The following is a 16,406-nucleotide window of genomic DNA, read 5'->3' as shown; positions in this document are numbered from 1 at the left end:
TGATGAATTGGGTTGGAAAATAGGAGCAAAAATCGTAAAGCAAAAGGCTGAAAAATAATTGCAATTAATATAGAGCACAATGTTGGCTTTAAATACTCTTGATAAATATACGAATTTATAAACAGAAAAGTACATATTTCGGTTAGTGAAACAATAGAGACCGAGTTAAAAATACAAATTTTAAATGTTTTAAATAAGCAACTTTAGAGCTTAATAAGCGTGCTAAATTTAATTGTTACAAACATTAAACTTCCGCCAACAATTAAAAGCTCACCCACACCTCTCTCATGCGAGCGGATTGTTGAATGAAATTACATGGCTATATATGTATGTATTATTAATCCTCGGAATGGTGGTGTTAAGTCCTTAACGAGGGTTTTGGCCTGCAGAAATGTTGCACAACTTTCAGCGCTGCGCCATTAAACTGCATTCGAAGCCGCATTTGATTGGTTTTCCATTCAACAAAGTCACGACCCAATTTCCCAGGGCAACGGGAAAAACTAATTTGCGACGCTATGCAGCCGAAAAAGTTTGCACACTATATTAAAACAATTTGTCAAATTAGGCAAAATGTACAAGTTTCTAATTAAAATACCCACACGCGCGCACATGAGTATCATAAAAGAGAGAGAGAGTGTGTGTATGTGTGTGTCAGCTTGAGGGGCAAAAGAGTCCTTCAAATGAACAGTGGAGACTCGAATAAATATCTTTTTTGAGGTTTTAATATTGGGGATTAATTAGGAAACTTGTAACATTTAATTAAAGAATGTAGATTTAAAGAATAAGTTCCAATTTCTGTATTAAATGATATGCTTTGAAAGAAACATCATAAATCATTTATATCATACAATTTTTTTTTGCTATGTACGTTTTTTTTTTATTACAATACTTAACTTAAACCTTCACTTGTTGATTTTTTTTTGTCATTCTAAATATTTTTATTGACAAAAGGAAATGTTAAGGAAAACTCGTATGCCCTAAAAAAAAAATTAATATATCTTTAGGTAAAGTAGAAAAGCTTTTTACAATAAGAAATATTATTTTCTAAAAGAAGACTATATGATTTTACTCCATAAAAACTGCATATAAATTCCTAGGGTTTCCTTTATAAAAGAAGAAAATAAGTGGAAGAAATCTTTAAAAATCCTGCAAATCCCTATAAAAATACACATCCAAATTCAGATATTCAGTAATATTCCTTTATAAAAGAAGTCTTTATATTTTTTCTCCCTAAAAATTCCACATAAATTTCCAAAACTCAAAAAATAAATCTAAGAAATCTCCAAAAAATTCTGTAAATCTTAGGCAGGCTCCACTGTACATCGACAAAGTTCAGATGGCGCCATTTGAAGCGTCTGTTTCTGTCTCTTTCTCTGCTCTTAATTGCTGGCAAATGAGCGGCATAAGGTTTTTTTTCTATCTGAGTTTTGGGTCGCTTTGGGGGTTCGAGAAGTGGGTGTTATTCAGGAGATAGGTATGCGAATGTGTGTGTCCACAGCAAACACACAACACACACGGAAATGACTAACTGGAAATAAATGTTAAGCAGCTGGGTATCCTTGGCTGATTTGTTGCCTTCTCTTAATTAATTTTATTTCACATTTTTCACCAAGGCTAATTATTAATAAATATTTCTGCAATTAGAGAGCTCGCACCACTTCTTCTTTAGCGTCGCGTCCGAGAGATGATCTTTATGACGGGATATATTAAATTAAAATAAATGCCAGGAATGGAGAGGGGTCTCTTGTTGGGGCAGGCAGCTCTTCTTTGCATTGTTATGGCAAAGCACATTTAACTAATTATGCCGAACTCCGGGCTTCAAAGACCGGACGGACTGTGCGGACCGTGGACTGTGCAAACGAAGCGAGCTTGCTGAGAGCGGCGGCCACCCACAGATGTCAGTTGTCAGTTTAAATAATCCCTTTCAGTGGCAGGCAGACCGAGAGCTGCATTTTACACTGAGAATTGGAAATTTTGAGACATTTTTGTATAATTTTTTATAAGAATTTGGGTAAAGTTTAAGTCATTTCCTTTAGATTTTGTTTAAATTCAAAGATTCATTTAGTTTATATAGCAATTGGAGATTTTAATATGCTTTCTAAGGAATCCTAAGGTATTTTCACTTCAAGAAAAATGGTCACACTATACTGAATGCTATAAAAAGGATACAATTTTGTTTTTTGAATCACTTCAAAGGTTTTTTCTTATTTTTACATTATTTTAGTGTTAAATTTGTAAACCTCATGTGTCTCTTAAAGAAAATTATGTAGGTTTTTCAAAAATTGTTAATATAAAACCCCTAAATTATTAATAAACTATATAAAAATGGGTCTTATTAATTATACAATTTTTTAAATACAAATTTATAAGGCTTTCAAGGGTTTTATGTTAACTATAAGTTCTTTATAAGCCTTTACCTTTACCTTTAAGCCTTTTATCTAAACCCTCCCTCTCTTGATATTCCGACCCACCTATTGATATTTCTCCCAGTGTATTTTTGCCTGGCACACGGCAAATAAACAGTTATAAATAGCAGGCATGAGCAGACCAAGCGGACCGGACCTGGGACCGCTTCGAAGGACCGACAACTTCATCCCCATAGCTGCCGCCATAGCCGCTTGTGGCGCACAAATTAAATGCTACATTCAATGCCATTTCGAAATCATTTCGAGTGCCCCAGCCACCGGGCTGGGTTGGGTTTTTTTTGGGTGGGGGAGGGTAATGGGAATGTGGATCTGGGATCCATTTGGCTTGGACTCGGGCCGTCTGTCTGAAGGACGAAGCACAAAGTTGCCAGGACTCGACTTCTGCCGCAATTGAATTTCACTGGGGCAAAAAAAATAAGTTAAGCCGTATTCGTGCCCTTTTGCTTGCCGATGTGCCTCCCCTTTCTTTTCCTCCGCTCCCCCCCGCTATTATCCTGCGAGCTTGCAATTTGAAAATTACTTTCATTACGCTTAAAAGTTCATTAAAATTTCACATCCCTGGATCTCTACTGCTCGACGTCGTTGTCGTTCATTTTCCTTTTCCTCCAATTTCCCTTCGCTGGTTGTCAGTTGCCGTGCATATTTACACACTTGACTGGGCCAAAAATAAAGCCAGCAAAAAATACAGGATACAAATAAATACGAGTATCTACCAAATGGCTGACCTATTTGGCCATAATGGTCGTTGGATTCCAATCAACGCCGATGACCATGATATTTCGACCCTGTTAGTTAGTGCTTTTACTAATTGAGATACTTTTCGGCTCGGATTGCAGACTGACTGCATTATGCAAGTAAATTAAATGAGTTAACGTAACAATTAATCCACTGGCAGGCCATGGCAACAGCGATGGTATGTAACAATATCCTGGCAAATGGTAATACACTGAGGGGAAAAGTAGAGGTTTTTAATGCGGAATATAGATTTTGGTAAAAATAGTGGTAGGAGAATGTATGTAGTTATTTTTTGTATTAATTATTTTTATTGTTCAATTAAGAAAAAGTATCAAACGTTGTTAACTCCAATTTACATGCACCTAAAAGTATGCAATGTTACTTGTAATCCTGGGATTCGGTAGTTTAAGAAGCTATTAAAGCTATTAAACAGAGATTTTAGATAAATGTGACAAATATGGTAAATATTAAACTTAAAATTGTGAAAAAATAATACTAAGGATCAAATTTGGTTTAAATTTAACTCTGATCCTGTATGTTCTATATGAATTTTAATTATATTTATATTGGAGATTTTTGTGTGACATTTTATAACGTAAAGTGGTCTATTAAGAGATTTTTTCTGTACCATCTTAAAGCGATAAATGCTTTATTAGGATTATTATTAATTTCCAAATCTTCAAATTAAGTTCTCAGTGTTTTCCGCCAATAAAACATCCCCCGATGAACAAATGGCCAACGATGAGCGATGAACGATAATTAAATACCGCCCCCATATCTACCCTCCTCCTTATCCTTATCCTTATCCTTATCCAAAAAACTTAAGAGTGGAGTGGAGTGTCTTAGCAATTAGGGTGCTGCTGGCTACCACTAATAAAAATGGGCGGGATGATGGCATAGGCATCCCTGTCATCGCAAGCTCCCACTCTGTTCGCAACGAATTTCGCTTCATTTGCTCCAGCTTCGCTTATTTCCACTTAAATGCTTAATTATAATTGAGTTTTATGTACAGCAAGTAAAACTGTCTCTGAGCAGCAGTGGCTTCTTCCTGGCAGTGTGTACTTGAAATTAAATACAAATAATCTTTTGACTCCTTTCTGGAGTCCCTCCCCTTCTGCCCCATCTGGAGGTCCGTTCTCATTTGGCGTTGTTTTAATTACGTCTTAATGCCAACGCTTAAAGGAGCGGGGCGAACGAAACAAGGTTCAATGCCTTCACCGTCCTCAGTGCGTATCAATTCAGCGTTAATTGCTCGCCAGTCCCCAGTTCCATCATCCTCACAGTCCTGGGCCGACGATCCTTGAGTCTGTGAGGAAATCGGATAAACTGGAATGGTGCGAAAGCCATTTTGGCAAAGGTTTTTATTGATTTTCTCGTATAGAAACCGAAACAGTGGTGCCAAAAGGGTTAATTAGGCAAAAGAAAGGCATGGCTTAAGTAATGTTTAAAGAGATTTTTGTTTGACTAAAAGGCTCTAAGTTGATTTGCTATTATTTCTGTAAATTTGTATACTTCCTGCAGAATAATTTTCCCTTGATTTTGAATGGTTTTTATAAACCAAACCTCGTTTTTTTATTTTATTAAATGACTCTTAACAAAGAGAGTCACATTTCAAATAAATTTTGAAGATATAAACCATTATATTGTTATTGAAAAATAATCAAAGCACTTTAAATCTTCATAGAGAGGTTATTTCCCCGTTTTGTAAATCAGCAATTAACATTAAAAATCTCAAAATACATATATAATACTAAATACATCCCTAAATACAACGTAGTATCCCTTAATTAAATCAATAAACTTTAAATTAAATCATTTTAAATTCCTTTAAACAACTCTAGTTATAACAAAAGAATTAATTCCATCCTTAACCACTGTATTTGATTGTGCTTAATTATGAGAATCTTGCCAGACAATGAAGGGAAAGTCTCTGAATTGGATTGTGAATGGAAATGGTAACGTGTAAAGGGAATGTGAAGGGATGGAATAATGATGGGGACCTTCATCGGAAGCTGCTCATCAAGGAGCAGAAAGGAGCAGCAGCGCCTGGTGGAGCAGACGACCAATGTCGAGTGCCATCATGCCACTCACTCGACTTCGACTTTGGCCGTGTATCATTATTATGATGCCTGCGAGTGTTTATTTTTGGCAGCCTGGCAGAGCCTGGAACAGCCTGAAATATCCAGCAACATTCACTGACTGTGGCAGTAAGCAGCGCCAGCAGTTTTTGTTAATGTTCGCATTAATGTTGTCATACTGCCTCCTCCCGGCCTTCCTTCCCATTTACTGACGCGTTGTCGGGGGATGTGAGATGGCAACGTTGCTGGCATTAATTAAGCATGTTTGACTGTGAATGTCAACAGCAGAAATTGCCGTTCTGTGCATGTGTATGTCGCTCTTGGTGCACACTGCGAGAATTTAAGTATTTTCTTAGGAGAGTTTATAAAATCCTGGAGATGTTGTTAATATTAATGCCTAAAAGTTAATGACGCAGTAAATTTTATATAATTAAAGAATTACTTAAATTTCCAGTAAATTAAAAAAAAAATAGATGTTTTATTCTAAACAAAGAGTTTCTAAACATTTCCAAAGTTTTAAACCCAAAAACAATGACAAAATATTGTCTTTTATACCAAAAAAATACTATAAATTTAAAGGTTTTACAAAAATGATATAAATTTGCGAAAAGAATACAAAATTCTGTACTAATATATTTGTTTTAAAATATTTTTGTATTAAAAATAAAGCCTAAATATCAAAAAGTAAATAGATGTCATATTTAAAGAATATTTTATAAAATAACCATCATTTATATTAAAATTATAATATTTTGTATATTTAAAATCTTAATAAGCAAACATTATATAATAAAATCTTAATAATATCGTAATTTAATTTATTTTTGGATCAAAAAAGTAAAGAATAATATTATTTTAATATTGACAAGACCCATTCATTTATCTCAGTGTAACAGTGCGAGTGCGTTGACAGGCGGACAACTGACGAGCTTTGCACGGGGCGTGACAACTGCCGCCGCACCGCTCCCGCCCCCCTCTCTTTGCTATCAGCTTTCTCCAGTGTCACTCGCCGCGCTACGTAATTAAGTGACGCAAGTCAATTTATTTTGCAATTAATCATTAATTTATGCGTACGGAAGTATAATTGACTCATATTTCAGGCCGGCAGGGACGACGAGATGCCAAATATTGTCAGACAGAAGGAGTTATCATATTTCGCAGCAGCCAGAAAGCTGGGGGATTCCCCCCAAAAAAACACCTACGGCTCAGTTCAGAAAATTGCGCACTCACAGAATTAATAATATTACAATGCGCACATTATATTTGTTGGGTGTTGAATAATACCTGATTTATTTTATTTTTTTTATGCCTTTCACACCTTATCAATTGATTTCAAAATGAGTGAGTAATTTGAGCATTAAGTTGGAGGCAGAAAAAGTAATGACGTCATTATATATTCAGCACATAGTGTTTGTGTTTCAAGTACTACACTTTGAATAATGAAATGATTAGGAAAGGGCTATCATCCTTACTCAACTTTCATATTTAGGTTTTATTTATTTAATTCATTCACCGTTTGGAAGTGTAACGTTTCAGTTCGAATTTAATTTGTGTTCTAAAACGTATTTGAAAATGTTTTTCGATAATATGAAATATATAATGAAACATGAGAAAATTGTGTGAATAAGGTGAGATTAACTTAACTAATTAAAACTAAAATACCCCGTGCTTTATAGAAACAGTCAAGAAAAAATCCCTAAACATTTTGTCCCACTTTCCACTTAAAGTTTTACAAACAAAAATCAATTCAATACGATTTCTTTGCCAACTCCAATTACGAAATATTATACAAATATCGTTAGAATTTTGTTCCTTAGCTCGAAACCGAATGCTGTGAAAACTTTTCACATTTTATTAAGTTGATTTGTTAAAAGTTTTTCTGCATATTTTATGTGGCAGATCCCAGTCAGTTGATTGATTGATTGAATGATTGGTTGACTGACTTACTGACTAACTGACTGACTGATGGATAGATTTGATGGGATGGACTAGATAAACTGCAATAAATAATCGATGGCAATAGTGAAGCATTCATTTAAAACATTCCATGGCCATATTCCGGCATATGCATTCATTTGACAATTAAGAGCAGAAATACCGAATGCAATCCCGGTCAAGTCAATCCGATTCCAGTGAATCGAATGACAATTGAACGACAATTAGTTGCGGCTGGCGACCTTTGACCCACTTGAAGACTCACTCTCCATAAAAATAAAAAGGAATTATTATAATGTAGGGGCCATTGTCGCGAGCCCATTTAAAAGATCATCAATCATAGGCAGTTAGTTAATTGCGGTAAGCTCTCTTCTTTCGTTATTTTTGTTGCTTTCGTGGACAAAGGAGCGGCTGCCTAATGGCCAAAAGTATAAAGTATAAAAAGCAAAAACGTTTAGCGAATGAAATGCCGCAGCAAATTAAAAAATAAAGCTTGAGCACGCCAACTTTTTTTCGGGGCCAACTTTTGCTGACCCAAAGTTCAAGTGAAATAAGCCATGACAAGCGAGCGAAGCGAACGTCCTTCCAACCTCCTTTCCTCGCAACTCACAAATCCAAGGACCCTTGGCGGTAAAAGCTTTAAAAAGCAAATTGCCTCAAAAGTTTTTGACTTATTCTTGGCGCACTTACCGAGTGCCCAAAATCGATGCGAACCACAGATGGGAGACGGGAGGGGTAGAAAAAATTATGACAGGAAACATTTCAAACGGAAATGAGCCTGACGGCACTTCCGGCTCAGCGGCAGTCCTATATGCCATATGTACGCACAACGGCCAAGAGGTGGTGTAAATGCAAACATAATTAGCTGACATTTTCACTCGTTTTTCCTTTCATTTCGATTGCTGCTAATGAGTTCAACAGTTGACCAACAACAACAGCTGGCAGGGGTTTCACTGTATCCAAGGAAAAGTATCTAACCTTTTTCAGTTATCTGAATTATATCCCCGAAAAAAGCGTCAGAAGCAACCCCCCATCACAGACGACGAGCTTGAAGTAAAAATAACTTGAAAATTGCGCAGCATTTATAATCTGTCTTTGATTTATATAACGATTTCCGTTCAAACTACGAATGATTGCACTGAGAGGAAAATTGGGTAGAGATGATTAAATGTGGAATAAGAAAATGTATATATTGAATCTTCAAAGTTTAAATTCATATTTCTAAAGGGAATTATCAAAAGTATTTAAATATATGCCAATATTTTAAAGGGTTTTTAGTGGTTCAAAGTAAATACTTTTTAAAAGCATTTAAAATAACTTAATTATCAAACCACCGATAAAAGTAGGCTATGAAAAGTATTATAAATATTTCATTATTTAATAAATATTTGTATTTTTTGTTCAGTGCTTTAGTGTGTATATTTGGGAGTTGTTTTTCGCACACCCTTCAGTTTGAGCTTGGCTGCTTTATATGCTGACTTGACAATAATGGCACAAACACACACATCTCCCAGAGTTCAGTTGAGTTGAGTTGAGTTGAGAGAACGTGCCACTGACGGTGGCAACGAATGACTCCCCCTGCCCCATAAACTGGCCTCCAGTTCTCTCCCCCGAACTGGTCGTGGCAGCACAATGACATGAATTCAATATAATAAATAAAATATAATGCTGTCAATAAAAATAAATAAATATAACATCAGTGGATGTGGCAGAAACAGAAGCAGCAGCAGTGGCAAAAGTTTAAGACATCGCCCCGGGAATTGTAGATTGAAGAGCTTAAATGCTTCTGCTCAAAATAGCCTCGTAATGTTTGTGTGCTCTGCAGATTTGGCTTCGAATGGCTGCCATTTTGGCCGCCGTGTGTGAATGTGAGTGTATGTGTGTGTGTGTGTTTGCCTGGGTGTGCCAAGGATGGTTGGAAGGATGTGTGTGTGTGTGTGTGTGTGTGCTGGAATTTTACCCGCAAAAGCTAAAGCAAAAGTAGCTGTAATGTTAACTGACGAGGGACTGTGATTCCACCTTGAGTTGGGGAGTGTGTGTGTGTGTGGGCGAGACCATTATCCTTGGCCATTTAGCAGTGTAAAGGATCGTTTAAGTGGTGAAAATCTAGGCAATCAGTTATAAATTGGAACCCCAAGAAGTTGAGCTATTTATTTGAAGTAACAGGAATAAAAACAATTACTTAGTAGTAAACAATTCAATAGCAATAAAATAAACAGGTTATTTTCAAGGATTAAATAGCTCAGTTTTGCAGGATTTAAAAGGAAACAATTGTGTAAATTATTTAAGGTTCACCTCTTACAAAACATAAATTAAAAATCAAAAATCAAATCAAATTGTTAGTCATCTCTTTCTAATTAAAATATATCCCTGATAAAGATTGAATTGTTTTTTAAATCATACTAAAACAATTACTAAAACATTGCCTAGTAAACCGTGACTTATTAAACTCTATTTTCAAGCTTATTTAAATAAAATATCTCAAAACTAAACAAAACAATTCAATCTTTTCTAAACGAATTCACTCTCAAATCAAAAACAAATCAAATTTTTCAAGCAATAAAGACACTTTCTCACACTTCACTTATCCGCAAATTGTTTGTAAATAAATAATAATAAATTGAACAGTCAGCTGCTTATTTATCCAATTTTTATCTGCCATAAATAGCCAGTTTTCACCTACATATGTGGGAAAATACGATACTGTTGCCATCAAGGATAAGCCGGAACCCACAACAAACCGACAACAACAAAAAAAAAACACACACACTTGAATAAAACATTTACTAAATTGCAACTCTCGCGCTGCAATTGCTTGGATCGAATTTTCCGACACACCCTCATAAGTGTGTCTCTCCCGGAAAAGTTCACAATTGCCACTTTCACACACACATAGTACGACAATCGTTTTCAGCATTTTATGATTTATTTATGCAGCCATGTTGGCCTCCATTCCATAAAGTTATAACCCAACGAACACACTACTTGACAGAGTTGAGGAAAATCACACACAGAATAGCTGACAATAATAATCGTTTCGAGTGGGGGAAATATATACAAATATATATATGTACAGATGAGAATATATATATATTATATTGGAAATTTGATTAGAATTCGAGACACGCTGATGTTGCCTTCGGACGAGTTGTCAAGTTTCAACAACTTTAACTTTCGACTGATTCAATTGTTTTGGCTGTCTGTCGGTCAGAGTGCTAACCCAATTTGAAACTGCAAAAGTAAAAGTTTATTTCATTTTAATTTCCACTTGTGTGTGTATATGTTTTATTAACTTGTATGTACATATAAATATATATCTTTATATATATATGTATATTGTTCAGGGCAAAGTTTGTTCAGTGAGAAAGTAAAGAAGAAAATAAAAAAAATAAACTATTGCATGTAAGTACATAACGAAGCCAGGCAAATTTGAAAACAATTAAAGTAAGGCACGAACGAGGCAAGTTTCCAAGGAATCTATTGCGCGGCACCACCCCCCGCGTCGTCTCTGCGGTAACGCTTAATGTAAATTCATTTAAAATTGCTCAACTAGGAGAGGGGGGGGGGAACGCCAAGGCTGTCGATAGTGAAATGTTTGCCATCATATCCACAACCTGTAACGCAGTATCCTGTAGCCATGTATCCTGTGCCCGTGTCACGGCAATTTAATTAGCGAGCACATAACTTTATGAAATATTCAGAGACTTTACCAGCGAAATATGCGCACACCGCCATGGCATGTTGGGAATAGCGTTTATGGTGGGTGTGTATATGTGTGTTTAGGGGGGATGGGTGGGTGTGTGTATGTATTTTGTGTACATTTTCATCAGGGCAATTATGGGCCGCCCAGGACATTCATTAGAACACCTCATAGAAATCAATTAGCGGTGTATTCCCGCCTGCAATTCCCTTAGGTCCAAAATTCTTCAAGTGCCTCGGAGCTGACTTTTTGGATACATATATCCTTGATTGGTTAAAGATTGTAACTTCCTATTAAATAATTACCAAATCTTAACTTAATTTAAATTCTCAGTTAAATATTTGATGCAATTAAATATGTCATTAAAAAGCATTAAATTTTAGCACTTATTAAGACAAAACATTCATAGAGCTCTAGGTTTATTATTTAATCACTGGAAATTATGATTAGATAAAGATTTCAGGAGTTAATTGGGCTCAGACTTAACTTTGAGCTAAATAAACAGCTTTAAAAAATATGCAAGGTAATCTAAAGTATTTTAGAGATTTAACCTATAATCAAATGATTGAATTATGGGTACTTTCTATACTATACTAAAGTATATACAATAGTATTTCAGGGAAATCCCCTAATATTTTAAAGGAATAGGTATCTTAAAACTTCCTAAAAATACTAAATAAAGTTTATATTATAAACATAATCTTCACCAAATTAAGTTACAATATTTAACAACTCAAGAATCCAGTTTTATAACGTTATTTGTCCCTATAAAATCCTGCATTTTATAAGGTTTTACATGGCTCGAAATGATGACGCACAGGCTAAACTCAGCCACGGGGGAATTCGGTGCAGGTCTTTGGGTTTTTGGGGGGAACGACGACTGGTAAATGTGAATGACGAATTACACACTTTAGCTGCCAGGTTGACAGCGAAGAGCAGAAAGAATAACATCAAGGACGAGGGCAGGATGCGGTGGAAACGCACATTAAATTATGCTGACAAGGCAGAACGAAAGGGAATGAGAGTGTGTGAGTGTGTGTGCTGCTGGTGGTAAAAAGAGGGAGGTTACGGGGGCGTGAAGATACAAAAATGGAGGCGGACAAAGTCAGCCGCAGTTAACGTCAAAAACTAACACACGGCCAAGAGAGGCGAAGAAAGCCAGAATGTCAAACCAGAAGCTGAAAAGCAAAGACGATGACGAACGTGAAAGTGTGGGAAAGAAAGAAAGAGAAAAATAAAGAAAAACAAGGCAACAGAAGCACACGAAAGAAAAATGAAAAAAGTAACTTAAGTGCCGAAATTAAAGGACTACCAAATTTCATAGCATACTTTTCTACACCTTTTAAAGCAATTTAACATTTTGAGCTATTTAAATGTTACTTTTTCTTATAATAATACTTCCGAGAATAACTCATTCCATAATAACAGCTTTACGAGTTTTAAGCAACTTTCCAATTTGTCAAAATTGAATAAATATCCTTTTTCGCTAAGTGAACAAGTCGCACAAGGAAACAAAAACGAATGACAGAGATAGAGAGAGTCTCTGACGAAAGCTGCCGTGGGCCAAATGAAGCACAGGACCCTCAATGATGATGATTCGAGAGTGGCTTGTTAAAATTCCAACGAAACGTCAGACAAGTAGAGTCACAGTCTCTCACATCACATCTAACAAAATGATGTCCTTCCGCCTGTCCTGCCCTGCCCTGTCCCTCTGACCCTGTGGAATGTGTGTGCTGTTGCGTTGTTGTCAATGCAATAAAATGAAAATGAAATAAAATAGACAAAATACGGGCTGAGAAGAGACAGACGGGACCAAAAAATCATCTCGTAAGCCCTAAGGCCAAATATGGCTGGCAGAAAGTTGTCAAAATGCCCAAAATGTAGACTTTTCAATAAGCAAGAATATATAACATTTCGCCAAGAAACAGGAGCGCATTTTCAAGTCTTATAAAATGTTAGGTGTATTAAGAAATGTTTTAAGATCAGTTAAGACTAATGGTCTTAAGGATTGTGTTCTTAATTTAGCATCTTAAAAGACAGACATTAAACAAGGTTAAGACGCAAGAAATATAATACATTTGAGATATGGTACTATAAGCTGACTATATCTATCTTAGCTCTTTCTTATTAATATCTTAAAATAAATAATATACCGTTTAAGATATATCACCCGACGACTTCATACACAAAAAACCCTCACTAATAAAGTGCAAAAGATTTATCCTTAGCTATTTTAGTGTCAAGCTTATACAATGGCTTCCCTGCAGGATTCAGTTTTTGCTCTTATAACCACCATCTTTAACATTCCATTCAATATATATGCACATATATATATACATATTCCGTCGCACATTCTCGTCCTGAGCTCGCTCCTGAGCTGACACATGTGCCATGGCGGGCAGAACTTAAATGCCATTAGCCCTCGTCCTGGCACTCGACACTTGGGTCCTGTGCCACACACACAGCTCGAGTTTAGGGTTTTGAAGGAGGGGGGTCACAGGGCCAAAAGGACGCAGGGAATTGATGAGGGTAGAAGACGGAGGAGATGGGGAGATGTGGAGAAGTGGTGGTAAAGGCCGAGGCAGAAGCGTGCCAGGTAACTAATACACACACTCACAGCCACTCGCTAAGCTACTGAACGTGCCCACAGGGCACGGGCACTCTTCTTTTGGGCGCCATTTATCGCAGGCACTGAGGGAAAATGTTGGGTTTTAAAATAGATAAAATATAAACAATTTTATAATTAATATATTTTATAAATTTGTTCAGAATAATTCATTAAGAATTATTGAAATAAGATAATGAATTTGTGAATTTTCTCAGTTAATTTATAGCTTATCTGGAAAATCCAATTGGGAATTATACCATTTAAAAACTGTTATAAACGTTTACAAAACTGTATAAACTTGTATAAGCTGTTATAAACATTTAAAGGCTTTTGATCAACTGTTAAAAAGTCTTCTAAACTGTTATAAATAGCCTAACAAATAATGAACATAAAAAGGATCACTAACTTTAAGTAGTTATTTATTAATTTTATTACTTCAATCCATTTTAATTCCTATATATTTTGTTCCCTAGTGTAGTACTTCTCACTCACTCTCTCCATCACCAGGCCTTTCCCCCCTCCCCCACTTTCTGACCCCTCCTGTTCGCTTGCAGGCAAGGCAATTGAAATAACTTCTTCCGCTTGCCTGCCTCACTTCCGCTGCTTGAATATGTCCCCCAAATCAGCCAGCAACAACAGCACACATTCTCTACTTCTCCACTTCTCTTGCTCACTCTCTCTCCCTCTCTCTCTCTCTTCCTCTCTCCCGCTGCCCTTCTTGGCTCACTCCCTCCCCCTGCATTGGCCGTTTTTGAATTGGCTTTGCTGTTGCTTTTTGCCATTTTATTTTATTTCGCTTTAAGTGATTTTGCAAGGCCTTGGCAACATGTTGCTGGCAACAAACGAGTCAGAGAGAAAGAAAGCGATACAATGTTGCGAGAGAGAGAGCGCACAATGAGTGTGTGTGCGAGTGTGAGTGTGGCAAGTTCGTGTCATCCTTTTGTTGTTGCTGACGCCTGAACGGTAATAAAAAACATTTAAGCACGCATCACTTTATTGAGCGCGCGCTCTTTGAATCTGACATTTCAACTGCGGCGCCAACTGCGACGCGAACTGTGAAAGTGGGTGGTGCTTTGGGTGGCAACAGCCACAGTATGCGTTGTGTGTGTGTGTGTGTGTGCTTGTGTGCTATGGCTGGTGTGCAGTTTTGTATTAATTTAAATTGCTTTCGGGGAATATGCCAGTTATGAGTTGTTACAACGGCATAACGATGCCACGAAAATGCCAAGCAAATTAACTTTAAATTGTTTACTTGCAAATTAAGTGGTTTAAAGGTGAATCAGAGATTTATTAAAGCATTAATTTATGGTTCTACAGATACATATATTTGTTACTTAAAAGAAATTATAATGATTTAACTGAAATGCATTTTATTAAATGACCGAAAGTTTTAGCTTGGATTATTTTGTAAAAAAAAATAAGTATCGAAAATATATTCAATTTCATTTTTTATAATATAGCGACGTGCTTTTCTATTAATTTAAATACTTAATATCTCTTAAATTGATGAATAATAAACTGCAAATTATTTAGATCAAATTAAAATGCTTAATAACGGCAAAGCCTTTTACAATATTTTAAAATGTTTCCTTTAATCACTTAAGTATGAGCGAGATAAAGTATCTTTATATTAAAAAATTCCCCATGTTTATCATCTTATTGTTATCTTAAATTTAATCTAATGCAGATCTTTTTACATTGTTTTCTAATATCAGGAAGATGTATTTACTGCCTTATAATTCATTTAATATGAATTCATTTATTTAGAAGATTTATATCATAAATTATAAATATGTTTTTGTAGTAAAATAGTTACTGATTGAGGTTTTTTTAGTTCCCAAATATATAATAATAATATAATCCGTAAAAAACACTCCTTTTCCCCACTTGATCATAAAAATTGCATCAATTAAAATAAAATTAGTAACTTGACTCCCTAAAAACCCCCTAAAACCTCCCTGTTCACTTTATCTAGTGGTAAAAATCTACAACATTATAATATAATATAATAATTTTCCTTGTACGCTTCACACGCTTTTGACTTAACGAATTAAGTTAAATTGTGTCACACTCAAATGCTGTGCCATAAATTTTGCAGCCCAGCACTCGCAATAACACAGACACAGACGCACGCTCACAGTGACAAATGTACAAGGCTGTGCGACACCGCCCACACCCCACACCTCACCACCGCCCACCGCCCACCGCCCCCTCATGGCGCCCTTTTGCCCCTGCTGAATTCAGCACTTGAAAACGTATGTGCCGCCTAGTTGAATCCTTCCTCTCGTTTCCTCTTCTTCACCCTATCTCACTCTCCCTATCTATCTATCTCTATCTCTCTCGCTCCCTGGTTGCCCTCTCTCTTTCGCAATGATTGTGCAACATTTTGTTATGCAAATCACAACGCAGTGCGCCAGGAAATAGGCTACGCCTGACCCCCAAACTGAACTCAAACCGTATTCAACCCATTTCGACTCTCGACTCAACTCAACCCAATTCAGGCAGCCAGCCGAAGCCAAGGCTTGCCGTTGGGTTAAATAAGTTGACCTACACGGTTATTTTTTAAGTATTTATTATTAAGTAATGTAAAAATAACTAAATATTAAATCTATAGTTCACTAATGGTAAATATTCCAAGATTTATCAGGGAAATATTTACAAAAAACTCGTAGAATTACTAAAAGTTTTATTCTTTAATTCATATTCCCCAGAAATGTCTCTTCGTTTTCATCCTAATCTTTCTTATACATAAATCAGCTTATTGTATAAACCTATACTTCACATATTTAAGTATCTCTTAGATCGAAGAACTCGGAATTCTATTTATTTTTAAAGGTAATTTCCATTTATTTCTTAAAAACCTACCACGATTATGAATCATCACAAATTTCACAATTTCTGAGTACCATCTAAAAAATGCCTCT

The 16,406-nt window shown here is 36.0% G+C and overlaps 1 protein-coding gene across 1 annotated transcript in view; it reads left to right on the top strand.

The window, feature by feature from the left end:
* The window catches only part of NK7.1 (homeobox protein NK7.1), a 51,392-nt gene that overhangs the window by 12,589 nt on the left and 22,397 nt on the right, over window positions 1-16,406 (top strand). The window lies entirely within an intron of this gene.

The sequence above is a fragment of the Drosophila serrata genome, unplaced genomic scaffold, assembly GCF_035046125.1.
Source record: "Drosophila serrata isolate PLE 108 unplaced genomic scaffold, ASM3504612v1 contig_376, whole genome shotgun sequence".
NCBI lineage: Eukaryota > Metazoa > Arthropoda > Insecta > Diptera > Drosophilidae > Drosophila > Drosophila serrata.
Note: the sequence above shows the minus strand (reverse complement) of the source record. Positions and strands in the feature narration are given on the sequence as shown.